The 15,397-nt window shown below is 34.2% G+C and overlaps 1 protein-coding gene and 1 long non-coding RNA gene across 2 annotated transcripts in view; both read right to left on the bottom strand.

The window, feature by feature from the left end:
* Nucleotides 1-15,397, bottom strand: part of Fgf10 (fibroblast growth factor 10) — an 84,262-nt gene that overhangs the window by 29,431 nt on the left and 39,434 nt on the right. The gene's annotated exons all lie outside the window — the stretch shown is intronic.
* LOC125615764 overlaps nucleotides 1-15,397 on the bottom strand; it is a 25,171-nt gene that overhangs the window by 5,640 nt on the left and 4,134 nt on the right. The window contains exon 2 of the long non-coding RNA XR_007346357.1: nucleotides 645-648. This is a non-coding gene — a long non-coding RNA (uncharacterized LOC125615764). The remainder of the gene's footprint in view (nucleotides 1-644; nucleotides 649-15,397) is intronic.

Here is a 15,397-nt window from a genome sequence, read left to right as displayed (position 1 = left end):
TGTATAAGAGACAGCTCTGCCCCCTCTACTGACATTCATTTGTCCCCCTTGTATTATTTTTCCCTTTCCCCTCACTTCCTCTTGTATGTACTTTTGTATAACCCTGAGGGTCTCCTTCCATTTCCATGCAATTTCCCTTCTCTCTCCCTTTCCCTCCCACCTCTCATCCCTGTTTAATGTTAATCTTCTTCTCATGCTCTTCGACCCTACTCTGTTCTTAGTTACTCTCCTTATATCAAAGAAGACATTTGGCATTTGTTTTTTAGGGATTGGCTAGCTTCACTTAGCATAATCTGCTCTAATGCCATCCATTTCCCTGCAAATTCTATGATTTTGTAATTTTTTAATGCAGAGTAATACTCCATTGTGTATAAATGCCACATTTTTTTTAATCCATTCGTCTATTGAAGGGCATCTAGGTTGGTTCCACAGTCTTGCTATTGTGAATTGTGCATGCATAGGTATTTTTATGAATGCTAAAAATTAAGCATATTAAGTGCTACTGTTTTTTATGGTTAATACACTGTTATTATGGTAGAGAAACTACATATCCTATATAAGTAGTACAAAATTTGTTCTATTGCTTAGGAAAATACCAAAATCACAATTTGAACTGTGCAAATTATAAATCAGGTATTACTAACAAAACTGATCAGATATCATCATAGTTTAGTAAGATTTTTGACTATTTAATTTCAAATAAAATAAATAAATAAAAAGAGCTTACTAGGATGTTTCCTTCAGATCCGAACTCAATTTTAGTGAATAGGTTTTGCACTCCTGTTCTTGATAATTAGAGAGCTGGGTGGGAAACTCATTATAAGCAGTGATTCCTGATCATATTATGACAATTGCTTAAAATTTGTTAACCCACTAGAGGTAATGTAAAAGGGTAGACAGGTGAATGGGAAATGTTTTCCTATGGTTTGATCACTGAAAGATTTATCTGGGAGCTAAATTTACATTTCTGACAAGTCTTTACCTTTGCCAAGGTAGAAATTAAGCTGGAGTAGGTGGTCCTTTACAGTTTTATGCACATATTCAAGGGGTTCCTCTGTTGCTGGGATAACTCCACCAAGACTTTGCTTCATTACATTTTTCATTCTGAAGTTTTGCTCAACAATTTGGACTTGTAAAAATTGCTTGCCAAATAACTATCAACATCAAAATGCTCATGCCCATAAATTTTATGTGATTTTAGTTTTTATGAAATAGTTGCATTGATAAGTAAGAGAAAGAGGAAGAGGAAATTGGAAATGTGAACCTTTGTGCCTGTAATTGGAGATTCAGAAATTGTTTCTCAAGCAATTTCCATGTTTGACTCAATGTATTCTAAAAAAGCATTGACATTTAAAACATTATTTAAAAGGTCACTGTGAAGACATATTGAGTAAGTTGTACCCAGGGTGTTGCATGTGCAATTAGATTCTTTTCTCTGTAAAGCCTTGCCAGTTTCTTAGATGAGTGAGGATTCACCAGCTTAGTTTTCGACACCTTTTGTCTCCTTGGGTCTGACACAATGTTGTTGATCCCATTTTGCATGTAAAAGACATGTGGGATTGAGAATCAAAAGCAGTTATCAGCCAAGCTATTCTAACATACCTAACCCCAGACCACGGAGAGCAGAAATCATGCTAGCGTCATGCCACAAGGAATGTGAGTCAGTGCCATACTGTGGTTCCTCAATGCTGTGTGATTGGTTGATATTTACATGTGGATACTTTTGGTTCTAACATGGAGACATCCAAGCTGTGTTCTGATAAATAAAAATAACTTGGAGAAGAAAAAAGCAAAACAAAACAATAAACCCCCCCCAAACCTATAGCATCTTCTCTATATTCCTATCATCTCAGAAAAAAATAAAACAATTAGTAGTATTAAGCCCATGAGATATATAAGCATAATTATGAACCTTATTTGCCAATGTAATAATACAAAGAGGTGTTAGCATTTTGTTAACATCTCTTTTTCCTTTTGGTAGGGACTCTATTGATAATCGTTTCAACTTTAGCTTGGCAAACCCATAAACTGATTTGGGAAAAGCTAGTTAACCTATCAGAGTTTCCTTTCTCAGTTGTAAAACAGGGATGCTGCCACAGAGGTAATTATCAAGGCCTTTCTTAGCTTTTACAATTCTATGATCTAGGAATAAAAGCCAAAATTACAAGTTGGGATTTGACACCTGATTTTATACTACGTTAGTGCCATGGAACTGCCTATTTCATTAATCTCACGGGTTGAATTTCTCTATATGACCTAGCCTGATTTTGTTGATTTTCCTTTAAAGAAGCTAAGCATACTATCTCTTTGGCAATTGTGGGTGATTCTTACAAGCACTTTTAATCATAATGGGGAAATAAAAGCAATGCCCTGTGGTACATATATCCTACTGCCCTCTAGTGGTTGAAACCATATCTTCCCTAGACTACCCCGAGACTGCTTCTCAAAGGAGACACACAACACCCAACAGTGAGGTCTCAGTGTCTGCATTTGCTTCCAGGAGATCACAATGCCATGGGTCCTAGGACCACACTTTGAGATGCATGAATTTAATTAATTAATTTTCTTAGATACATAATTGGTTTAAGGAAGGAACCATATTCAGCATGTGATATGAAATCAGTTTCTAGTTAACAGATGATAAAGAGGAAAAAGGAAGAAGGGAACATAGGAGAAGGAGAAGCAGAAAAAAGAATATGGAGAAGGGCAGGAGGAAAAAAAGAGAAAGGGGATGGCAGGGAGGAGAAGGAGAAATTAAATCCATTGGACTGAAGGGCTTATGTGGCAAAACTACATTGTGCTTGATTATTGCCAATCTGTAGAAAGTGTCTAAGTCTAGGATCAAGATGACAGGCTATGCATTAGGACTCATGTTGAGTCCCTTTTATATTTTACAATTGTATTTTAGCAAACTGTTATTAAAAATAGACCTCTCAAGAAAATTTAGTACTAGCTGAACCAAAATCGGGATTCTACAATTCTATAATTGTGTAATAACATAATAAAATCAGTCTAGACAGAAAATATTCATCATTTTTTCTATAATTTATTACAGAAGTTAGCTGTGCTGATAGAATAATGAGTATACGTAGCCAGATGCAGTGAATTCTTGCATGGTGGAATTTCTTTCCAGACACAGAATGGCTTTAGTAACAAAATAATGTGTTCAAAGCACTGTACAAGACACTGAGGGTACAGATGGAAACAAGGAACTCAACAGTGGTATTTTGAAGTGAGCTCAAGTGACAGAGGGGAACAGAGAAAAATGTATGTATAACTACATTGAATGGTAGCAAAAATTTTAGGAGATTACTAATAGCTTTCCTTTATGGGGCCTCTCTAAGCACTTAATCCAATGCTAAGCACCCCAGGCCATGACTTGATGTATGACATCAAACCTCTTGGCCCTCACTAGATCATGTTGGACACTGTTGATTTTCAAACTGTTCTTCTGTTAATTAACTTATAAAGGGCATCCTTTCCCTCTGTGCAATTTGATTTCCATATTCTCAACAGTGGCCCTTTTAGTGCAATGAAAGGAGATGATGAAGGTCACCAGTTTGAATAATAAATGCTCTGTTTTCGTACCTCAGCATCTCTTCATTCCTGTTCCATAGGAGGTGGATGCAGCTATAGGAAAGTGGAGGAGACCCAGGAGATCGGAACCTGATACTCTCAACTGTGCCTTAAGTCTGGTTCCTTATTCTAGCCCTTCATTGGTGTTCCATTCTCCTCCACTGACATTTCTGAGCCTTACTCTCTTTCTTTTCAGACATGAAAGGTCACATGAGGCAAAAGGAAATTTTCATCTTTTTCTGCTACAAGTAGGAAGAGTACTACTTCCTCACAATAATGGTAAATACTTTTCCGAATATATTATCCCAGTTTTCTGCTTCTAGGCAGAACTTAGTTTCCTGAAACTTTGTGATACTCCAAATTCATATTTCTCCCCCTCTTTCATATGAGGATATAGTGCCTTTTTATTATGTCCATAATTTTAGACTTTCCATCCTCTCCCAGTATATCATATTACCCATATAGTCTAAAACATTCATTTGAAAATACTACTTCTTCTAGCCTTTTTTTTTTAAATACCAAGTTTTTTTCTGAAATATCCTGAGGCGTCTTATGCGAATATCTCTTGAAATCCAGTTTCCAGTTTGCTTAAATAAATAAATAAGTTTGAGATTGGCCTCACACTTGTGATCTTCCTACCTCAGCTTTCCAGGTCACTGGGATTTATAGGCATGCACCATTGTGCCAGGCTAGAAGAAGTGCTTTTAGAGGTCACATGAAAGATTATCAGTAATTTGGATTAGACACAATGGATGGCCAAGGGTTAAATAGATCACCTAGCTTTATTCAAAAGGTGGTTAACCCAACTGAAGTTCAAATTTAGTTTTTCTTAATTCCAACCTACTGCTCTTTCCACTAGTTTTAGAAAAATTGTACTGTTGCAGAGTAGCTACTACCTGAGCTGGTAAAGCTGGATGAACAGGAGAGCTAGTGACTGCTGTTATTCAGCCAGCTGGAATATAAAGATACTGGTAAGAAATAAACCCAAGGGAGACTATAGGAAAGTGGAGGAGACCCAGGAGATCTGAACCTGATACTCTCATCTGTGCCTTAAGTCTGGTTCCTTATTCTAGCCCTTCATTGGAGAGCTAGAATTTTTTCTTTTCAGAGATGAAAGGTCACATGGGGCAAAAGGCAATTTTCTTTATCATATTTAGAAATGGGTCATGAGTGGCTGGGGAAATCATGACTGAGAATTTGAGAAATTCCTATATGATGGAAGAACTTTTCTCTTCCTCTCTTTTAATCGTTCTCATTTCAACATTTCATCCTACTAGTGTTTCCGGATTTTATTAAAGATATAATCTCGCATTTGGTTTAATTTAATCTTTTCCACATAACTCCCAGGCTCGGAATTTAACTTCAACATGAAAGAATGATGGGTAATGGCAAGAGAATAAGTTATAAATCTGGATAGCTTGTATTTTCCTAATCATTGCTTATTAGAACTTATCTCCCTATTTGTATTATGATAATATAATAAAGAACATTCAAAACAATGATCATTTACTAAGAGGTATTCACACATCTTTTTATTGACTTTCCAGTTCTCTTTGGGTTTTTTTTTGTTGTTGTTGTTGTTGTTTTGTAGTTGTATCACTTAATTTCCCCAAACCTTTCTTCTCTTCCTCTAGAGAGGGTGAGGGAGGACATTCTCACAGAAAGATTTTTCTAACAAGTAATATAATGGAGAGGGAAACTACATAAAATAATGCGTATGAATTAGGGCTTTGGAAATTTCAGACTACTTGAGTAAAAATTCTAGCTAAACATATTATCTTTGTGACCTTGGGCGAATTATTTAATCTTGCTAAACCAATTTTTTTATCTGTAATATGACATAATAATAGAATTTAGACCTATAATTTGAACTAAATGAGATTATGCCTTAAAGCAGTTACAACAATGATAATAGTTATATAGTAAAAATGATAATAATATTATATATCTCTTCATTTTGCATATTTTAGAAGTTTGAAAATTTTCATCTGAGTTACATTCAATCTGAGGTGAAGTTTAAAGAGAATAAGTGATATATATATGAAAAAGAAAAAAAAACCTAAGTTCTTACTAATTGAAATAGAGGTGGCAAGTCAGAATGGTAAACTAGAAAAATGATCAAATGTGTGTCTCAAATTTTCTTATATCCTACATTCTTCCACCTAAATCAAACTGAGAAAGAGGACTATCTTAAATAAGATAGATATTATCATCTCTACTACTACTATTGTAGAACAAATTCTCAAGTTCTTCAAATTCTCTAGTGTCTAATGGTCTTGCTTGTGAGTGTTATTTCCTAGAACTAGTGAGTCCATGCTACACTAGTGACTTCCATTTGTTTTGCAAAAAGTCATATAACTCTGCTCTGATACTGAAATATGATAAAGAAAACAAAAAGAAAGAGATTATTGAACACTACATAAAATACCAATCAATTGAATTCAACAGTGTAGTACATAAATGCCAATGAACAAGTGAGATTTATCTTGAGAATTAAAAATAAAATTTAGAATTAAGTAAACTACACCCCTTGACACAACTAACACTCAACATTAACCAATAAGTTCTGGTCCATTCACTGCAAACTAAAACAAAACCTAAGAGAATAAGAATTAAAGAGAGAGAGAGAGAGAGAGAGAGAGAGAGAGAGAGAGAGAGAGAGAAACACACCAAATTATCATTACCTTTGGATGATTGAATTATTTAATTAAAGTTACAAAAATAATCTACTAAAAACTTCAATAGATCTTTAAGTTGCTTTAGTACAAGTCATTCTAAATCAAGAGTTTTTCTATGTGCCAAACACTATTAGGACATAAAATGGTCAGAGATTCCCAACAAACAGATCATTGTAATAAAAAGTATATTGAAATTATTATGTGTGGTAATGATACATTGAAAACAATCCATATCTCCAACTAAATGTATTACTTAAGGAATTTATTATTCTACTGCATGGTTCTTCGAAATACCTGGTTATTCTATTTCTACTAATGATCACAAAAAAAAAAAAAATGTTAGAAACAACATCAGTGGTTTGAGGACTTTCCACTAATGTAAGCTTTAAATATGATGATGATAAATGACCACGATTCTATAGAAGCTGTAATTCAACCTATAACTTATCATACACAGTTCTTGTATATTAGAAAGAAAGAAGATAATTTAAAATAACCATGACTGACTCTGAGGGATGGCATTATTGGTGATTTTTATTTTCTTTATATTCTTTTGTATTTTCTATAACCAGTATTGAGAACTTCCTTTTTCAGAGTGTAAAGTTGATTTTTAGAAAAGATGACTTATGATCAAAGTCAAGGGATTAAAAAAAATAGAAATTATGAAGCTCTGTGTAGACATCCTGGTTCAGAGTCCCTGTAGTGACCAGAGCTCCTCTCTGCCATTTAGAGGAGATAAATGCCCTATCAACATTGAAAGATGTGGCATGGCTACCATTCAGGTTGACAAAAGCATCTGTCCAGCCTGCTCAGCTTCCCAAGGCTTTGATGTTTCAGAGATCAGCAAAGCTCTTCCCTTGTCTTCCCTCATTGCAGCACAGGTTCAAAGAAACAATTATTATGAAGAAGCTAAACTGTAACAAAAGCCTCCCCACATCTTAAAATTACAATGGAAAGTTTCTCTATAACTTTATTTGTCAACTGCTCTAACAGCTGAGTTTCTTTATTAATTTTCATTTTCTGTTTGCCATTAATAGTTCTGTTATAAGTATCAAAGACAAAAAGGACAAAAAATAGAGATATTTTATTGTTAGTCAGCAAGGAATGGAAGAGAATATAGATAATTAGTGTAGAAGCGCAAGTTGTATCTAGATTTAGATTATTTAACCAGCTACTTGTTAGTGAATTTGAAGCATGTTGAGAATATCACTCAGAGTGTGGATTGGAGTTAATGTAAAGCCAAATCAACGATCTAATTTCCTTTTTATTTAGGAGCAACTAAGTCCAATTTTAAAAAGCTCTTTTTTACTTTCTTTCTAAAAGTGACCAAAGCATACAATGAATATGATCTAAAGAAGGTGTTATATAAAAGTATCCAAAATATCTAACCTCTCTCCAGAGAGATTAAAATCCAAGCACAAAGAACATTTTAAATTTGAATTATTTTTATTTGAAGTTTTCCCATCTTAGGTTCTCCGTTTTATAAAGAGATGACCAGAATAGTTAAAATGTTTCAGAATTCTTAATACAAGTAAGTTTAAGACTTACTAATACAAGTGAGTCTAATCCACCATTCAAAAAATATTATTATGTGCTTTATAACTTGTTTTTATCATTAAAATGTACAAGTGATGGCATTGTTCTTTCAGTATACTAAAAATATTTGCAGTTAAGGAAAAGAGAAAATAAGGCACAAATTAAAATTAAGAATAAGGCACTCAATTAGGCACATTATCTTTCTTTATATGAATAGACTTTGTTGTGTTATGCCAAAGCAATTTTCTTGTTGTGTATTTGCAAATTGACTAAAACGCAGTGATAACCTCCTATCAACACTCTGTATGTGAAATAGTAACCTGTTGGACCCATGCTGAGAAATTTCTACTTCTTTTTTCACTTTGAGATTCTTTGAATGCTGTCTTCTTATCTTAAAGGTTTCCTCTGGCCATTTGACCCCTGGCTGTAATGTCATGCTTCCTGCTCTTTGCTCTTCAGCTCCTTACCTTGCCACTCCTGGCTAAATTCTTCCACCCTTTCAGGATCCTTATTATCTCAAAGAACCAGCAGTCAGGCCATCTGCTCCCATTCTTTTCATGTTCCTATCAACACTCATCTCTCACTTGGGTCTTCATTCTCGTACACTTCTTTCAAATGAGATAGAACCTTGCCCATTTCCCTTAATTTTCAATTCCTTTCTCCACTATTTGGTTAGTGAAACAGAAAATGGTACAAAACCAAGCTTTGTGGGAAACTGGGGGGAGGAAGTTTTTTTTATGTGGACATAACTTTTCCCCATCCACAAAATGCCACTACTGCCATTTAATGAGTAGCCACTAAATTTTACATTTTCCCCTTCACATACATCTACCACTTTGGACAGGTAAGAAGGGATGACACTAAAGAGGGAAGAAATATATAAAAGTGACAGCATCCAAGAAGACCCAAATAGAGAGTGGTGGGCAAAAGCAGAAATTTACACCAACACTATTTGGAAGGTGAAATTAAAGTAGCCCAAAGAACAGGGGTAATGCTCCTTGGGATTGCTCCTTTACCAGTCTTCTAAAGAATTGCTCAAGAATTATAAACTTGAATAAAAATCATAAAAACCTTTGAAATCTATCATTGCATCCATAAGCTGTCAACATTTTAGCTCCCCTTTATCTCTTTAAAAAGTACATAGCACTGACGTAATATTGAAATACTACAAGACCTGATAAAAGTATGAAAGTTTAAGAACTTAGTATATGCAGGTATTGAAATAATATGTGTTAATTTCAAGACAAAGCTCAGTGTTTCTTTATCACAATGGCTCACACATGGCCTTTTGTCAAAATAACAATATTACTTTTCATTATTCCATCAATGCTGATATCAATGATTAATAGCCCAGGAATAGCTCCTAGCTTTCACTTTAAAACTGAAGAACAGTACCAGTCGTGGGATTCTGAATGAAAATGACTTTTGAGAATTTAGGCTCCATCAGAAGAGCTTTTTTTTCCCTTTGTTTTTAATACAGAGTCTTCTTTGTAGTATTTAGAATCTACCAACTTGGGTAAATTCAGAAAGAGAAGAGAATCAGTTATTCACTATACTTAAAAGGAAAAATAGAAGTGTCAATCAAAGATAAAATCTGCCAATGAAGAAAAAATCATGGATCTGATTTATAGAATACAATGAACAATCAATACATATGTTTCATTATTTTACATATTCAGGTATATAGGTAATAGATACCTGGATAGATGGATGGATGGATAGGTAGATAATTTCCATATCCCATTATTAGAAAACAAAGACATAAAACTCATCAGAGTCTTCAAGTCAGTGAGTTATTTTAACTTATTCTTTGAAGAAGAACATTGAAAACCCTATAATGTCCACATTGCATGCCATCTTATTTTAAGGGAATCAACTTGGAAGTGATTTCAGATCCATTATTTTAACTCCTGCTAGGGAGCTACTACAGTTGCTCAGCACTGATACAGATAAACAGAAACATCCCTCATTCCTCTTCTAGGAAGAGCTAGGAAGCAATATTTTCTTTTCTATAATAATTTTTAAAAACTAGGCATGTATCTTTAATAATCCCATTATACCATCAATATTTGGAAATTTAAAACCCAAATGGAATTTCGTAAATTTATTTTTCAGTCCATGCTGAAAATTTGATCTTTATGAGCATCATAGACAAATCAAATAGGAGCAATTGTATGTGTCACTAGGTTGTTGTAAACTAATAAGAGATATCATTTGAAAGTTGGTGACAAGATTTCCTGAAAGATTTTTGTTTTCTAAATTTAAAAGAAACAGTAAACATGTCAGCTTTGAGCTGAGCTATTATTTGGGCAAAAGTTAAATATATTTTTTCTTTTTACCAAGATAGAGGTTTTGTTGATTTTTTTTTCTCCTCCATTTTTTTCTTTTCTTTCTCTCTTTTTTTTTTTTTTTTAAAACCAACTCCCTGACCTACTTCTGTTTCTAGGGACAAATATTTTGTGTTTTTAATACTTAGGATTGAGAATACAAGTTTTCTTTAAAGATGATTTTCTGTGGAACATTTGCTAATAATAACAGTAAGTTTCAGCATTGTTCTGATTTTATGGTATGTACTGGGTCAGTGGTTTTTCCAGGTCAGTAAAGGAAAGGAAGTTTTTGGACTTTCAAAGGATTTCATTTGAAAAATAACTCTCTGAATTTGGATAAAAATCACTTGTGTATTCCTAGTAATTTTCCTCACATAGACAACATGTAATATAGGTAATTACTCATAGGCTCCTTTCTTTTTCTATCATATACATGCCATCAGTCTGTGGCCTTGGCTGTGTAAAAGATTCAGTTATCACAATTGATAGTCACATTCCTCCTTATAACTTGAATCACCATATCTAGTGTGTGTACACTATTTTTTGCATCCTTGTGGATATTTTTAGTAATAAACAATAAAATTTATTTTAAACCATCCACATCAGCTCTTTATTACGAGGCAAATAGGATTCCATGTGTGAGTCTGCAAAAAATCTTAAAAATAGTCTTAAAATAACAAAATATTGGGCATTACTAACAGTATATTTTTTGTTTCATTGCAAAACAATGAATGAGAAAATGGGAAGATTTCATTTGAACTGAGAAAAATGTAAGTAAAGTAAATAAAATTAAAGCAGTATTTCCCAAAAGGATATCACATTTCAGTCATACTTTTATCGTTCTGTTTATACGAATATTAACACCCTAAAATTTCCCATTACTACTTAACTTCATTTTTATGCACGTGAACGATTATTTCCATCATCAATATCTGTCCATATGTGTGCTCATTCTCTGCAACATTTTGGGGTATTTCTCATGTTAAATATAACCTTTCTTTGACTGCAAGTTTTTCACCAAGTTTCTCTCTATTTTTATTCTGTGCTCCCTCTGCTAGAAAAGCATAAACTTTTCTATATGTGAAGTTTCCATTGTCTCACATTTCATTACTTCCTTAGCTTAATAAAATTAGATTTCTACTTGCCTTTCATCAGGAACCAACTTTTCCCAAGCTCCTAAATTCCAGTGCGCTTTTCTCATCTTATTTCTCCTTTCAGGGACACTTGATGTAGCTGACCTTCCATACTTCTGGAAACAGTTTTCTCTACTGTCTTCTGAGATATCACACTTTCTTGACTTTTCTCCTATTCCTTTGGCACACCTTCTAAATCCTTTTTCTTCCTTCTTCCCTTGCTGTACTCAATGTGGAAATACTGGACTGACTTTGGACTCAGGCCCAAATGTTCTATGCTGGTTCCACAGGGACCTCTGTTGCATGAGTTTACATTCCAAACATATATTGCTGATGCCCGGGTGTATGTCTCCAGCCATGACCTCTTCCCTAAACTCTAACTACTTATTAGCTACCTTTAAAATTTTAATAGTGATCTTAATACTTCAAAATTGATTTGCACTCTCAAATCTGTTGCTTGTCCCACAGGTTTCTTTGTCTCAGTACAAAGCAATACCATCCACTTGTTCTCCTTCTTTTGCCTTTGTATCTCCTACCCCTATTTACAGTCAAATATGAAGACTTATTGATTCTACCTTCAATATTTGTCTTGATGCTATTACTTCTCCACAGTATTTCTCATCTGCATAATATTTCCATTTTTCTTTTCTACTATCTCTTGTCCCCAAAGTTGTCAAAATGATTTTTGTTTTAAATTATAAACTGTATTATGTCATTTACCTATATTATTCCTTCCAGTGGGTGCCAATTAAGTTCCATTAGATGTCGGACTCCCAAGCAAAGCCTTCAGGAACACAATTACTTTTTAAACCTCTTTTTCCATACAATATTTTCTAGCCAGCTGGTCTTTTGGCTGCTTTAGCACATTGGTTTTATTATTTGTAGCTAGGTACTCTGCCTGAGCCTACTTTCCTGATTCTGTTATGGCTTACTCTATCACATAATTTAGGTCTCAATGTAAAAAGTCTCCTGACTAATAAACAGTATGTTTTAGAGTAGCTCCATCCTGTGGCATGCAAACACACACACATACACACACACACACACTCAAAGTAATCTTCCTTAGCAAAAGCAGTAGGATTTCCCAGGAAAGAACCATCATATTAAGCAGTCCTTTAGGTTTTTAAAGGATGAATGGGGGGTTGCAAAATACAAAAGGGAGGTATTGTTCACACCATCCCAAGCAATTGGATACATGTGCAACTCAGAATGAACACTTTGACAGTGACATGAAAGGGAGATTTGAGTGAGGCAGGAATATTTCCAGGAAGCCTAGGGAGGATGCTATTAGAATGATCTGAACCAGAGAGCTGAGGACACAAGCCTGACTTAGCCAGAAGCAGGGGGATAGATTCATCCTTTTTTTTTTTTTTTCATGTGTCCACTTTTTTTTTTTTTTGCAAATTTTTATAGAGTTATCTACTTATCTAGGTAGTGAATTAGAAATAAACAGACAGAGACAGCCTGCCTCATGGAGCTTACACCATAGAGAAGAGAAATAAATAGAATTGTCACTATAAAAGTGATCATTATGAGTTGCACACGTATCCGATTGTTTGGGATGGTGTGAATAACACTTCCCTTTTGTATCTCATACACCCCATTCATCCTTTAAAAACTTAAAGTATTGGTTTATATGATGGTCATTTCCTGGCAAATCTTACTGCTTTTGCTAAGAAGGATCACTCTGAGGGTATGTGTGTCCACGCATGCACACATACTGTTTATACCGTGGCTATAAATTGATTGCCACATGAATAAATCATACTTGATGCCCTCCTTTGTAACCAAGGCACAGAGCAAAATGTCTACCTGCAGCACATAATAAGTGTAAATCCATACTTGCTGATTAAGCTCTACTCTTGCCCTTACAGCAGAAGTCTGTTGCATTGGTGGCTGGGACCTAGTGACTCCGGCTCAAATTTTTATCATTTCTACAGGAAAACATAGAACAAGATTTTTTAATGTCTTGATAGTATACTTTCCTTTATGATGGAACCATGGTATATTTTTTATTTAATGTAGAAGATAAATATAGGAATCTTCCATATAACCATTCTCCAATATGTTATTTTTCCTAAGACAGTCATAATTTGGTATAAAATGTAAATAGAATCTGCTTCAGTGAAAACATTTGACAAATATGAGGATGATTAACAGAAGCTTCAAGGATGCTATTGCCTTCTAGTTTACTATATATGAGCTGGTGAATAGGCATTAAGGCAACATTTCTGTTGCCTTAACTGTCTCAACTATTCTGAGAAGTTGTGCATTTAAAGGTAGACCATTGGTGAGTTATTAGAAATGTAATTTTCTTTTATGAAAACACTGGCAATATAGAATAAACTATTCTTTAAGTTTTAAATGAAGTTAATACTAATAAAACTTACTAATGCAATAGTCTTGCCATAAATGGAAATAGGGACAGAAGAAAGAGCACTTAATTGGACTGGGAACTGAATTTTATAATCATTCTGACGCTAATTATGTATATTTGTGCTCACTAGACACTCTTAGCTGCGAAGAAGTTTCAGTCAGCTGTGAAGAAGTTTCAGTGCAAGTGTCTATCACCTCTATTCCAGATAAGGTGAGACCTGTTATTCTTCCCATTATCTACAGGAGTTCTTGGGATCAGGTTGCCCAGACTTAGCAAATAAAAATGCAAAATGCCCAGTTAAATTTGGATTTCAGATAAACAATGCATGCACTTTTTATTTTGAGAATATACATATTCCATATAATATTTTGAACAAATCTAGATTAAAACTCATTTGTTGTTTATCTGAAATTCATATTTCACTGGAAGTTCTATTAAGAGTTTAATGGACTTGAAACATTTCTATAAGGAGGGGTCTCAACTGATAAAAATCTGGCAACCATACATGGGGAGGATGCTGGGCAGTGGTGATTTATGTTTTATGCTTCTCCTTATCATTTCTGGCTCTAAATTCTTTTTTTTTTTTGTACTGTGGATTTAACTCAGGGGCACTTAAGCACTGAGCCACTCCCACAGTCTTTTTTTATTTCTTATTTTGAGACAAAGTCTCCCTAAATTGCTTAGGGCTTTGCTAGATTGCTGAGACTGGCCTCAAACTTGCAATCTTCCTGCTTCAGCCTCCTGAGTCACTGAGATTATAGATATGTGTCACTACTCATAGTTGCCTCTAAATTCTTGCTTACCCTGAACGTTCTATTTTATGTGTCCACTAAAATTGCCTTTGAACTTTTCGTGACTTTTTAATGTTTTGTGCTCTTTGCTAGCTGTATTGAGAAGCTGAGATTCTTTGCTGCCATATTCTTCGCCTCCCCAGACTTACTGATGACATTATGTATGAAATAGACTTAGCTTAATATTTACAATTAGGGAGGGTATAGAGGTTATGCCAATGCAAGTAATTTAAGATTAAATAAAATATGTGCTTACTTTCCATAATACTTCCATCACACTCCCTGCTCCTCTTCCACTTTCTACTATCAACTAATTTCTCACTTCCCACTTGTCTCCATCGCCTTTTGTCTCCTATTTTGTTTTACCTCCTCTTTCATTTCCTGAACCTGCTCTCCTGTCTTGCTACTTCATTCAGGAGCCAGATCTCTATTAAGTTCACATGCAGAGCAATTTAGCTATCTCATCCTTTTCATCATCACTTTACAAATTAAGGTCTTTATGGCCTTTCAGCTTTTTTAATGATGGTAATTCATCTCTAAGAAACAGGGAAAGCATTTCCCCTTTAAGTATACCAGAAATGTTGATATATATAAAGCATATGTATGTGTCGTACATATTCGCATTTCCAAAAGCTGAATATTTATCTCATTGCCTTTGTTGGAGTCATTTTATTTCCTGCTGGAATTCATTCTATTTTGAAAGAAGGTAGACTCAATCTAGGTGTGTATAATACTTTGATTCATAGTTGGTTTTGAAAATAGTTTAGAATTCTAATTTTACTGTGGTTAAATATCTTTAGGGGAAAAAAAAACACAAAAGGTGTCACTTTAAAATCTGAATTTTTTTTAACCTAAAAAGTTCTTGAAAAGCATTTGAAGACAGTGAAGTCAAGTGGTTAAGATTAGTCTTCGGAAAAAATATACAAAAAAAAAAAAAAAAAAAAAAAAAAAAAAAAAAAAAAAAAAAAAAAAAAAAAAA

The sequence above is a fragment of the Marmota marmota genome, unplaced genomic scaffold, assembly GCF_001458135.2.
Source record: "Marmota marmota marmota unplaced genomic scaffold, marMar, whole genome shotgun sequence".
Taxonomy (NCBI): Eukaryota; Metazoa; Chordata; class Mammalia; order Rodentia; family Sciuridae; genus Marmota; species Marmota marmota.
The sequence above is the reverse complement of the archived record's forward strand: the minus strand, read 5'-3'. Positions and strand labels throughout refer to the sequence as shown.